The following is a 413-nucleotide window of genomic DNA, read 5'->3' as shown; positions in this document are numbered from 1 at the left end:
GGGCTTTTTATTTCAATTATGTTATGTTGGTCACCATACAGCACATCATTAGTTTTTGATGTAGTGTTCCATGATTCATTATTTGTGTATAACACCCAGTGCTCATTGCAACACGTGCCCTCCTGAATACCCGTCACCGGGCTACCCCATTCCCCCCCCCCCCGAAACCCTCCGGTGGTTTCCCAGAGTCCAGAGTCTCTCATGGTTCGGCTCTGCCTCTGATTTCCCTCCCATCAGTTTTCCCTTCCTTCCCCTAATATCCTCCATGCTATTCCTTATGTTCCACATATGAACAAAACCATATGAAAAAATATGGAATGTTTCATGAATTTGCGTGTCATCCTTGCGCAGAGGCCGTGCTAATCTTCTCTGTATTGTTCCAGTTTTAGTATATGTGCTGCCGAAGTGAGCAC

At 45.5% G+C, this 413-nt stretch overlaps 1 non-coding gene across 1 annotated transcript; it reads right to left on the bottom strand.

Annotated features, from left to right (window-relative positions):
* Positions 1-306: 306 nt before the first annotated feature.
* LOC121099834 lies at positions 307-413 on the bottom strand. Its single transcript, XR_005831575.1, has one exon. It is a non-coding gene; the product is annotated as a U6 spliceosomal RNA (small nuclear RNA).

This window comes from Ursus maritimus, unplaced genomic scaffold, assembly GCF_017311325.1.
Source record: "Ursus maritimus isolate PB19 unplaced genomic scaffold, ASM1731132v1 scaffold_32, whole genome shotgun sequence".
NCBI lineage: Eukaryota > Metazoa > Chordata > Mammalia > Carnivora > Ursidae > Ursus > Ursus maritimus.
Note: the sequence above shows the minus strand (reverse complement) of the source record. Positions and strands in the feature narration are given on the sequence as shown.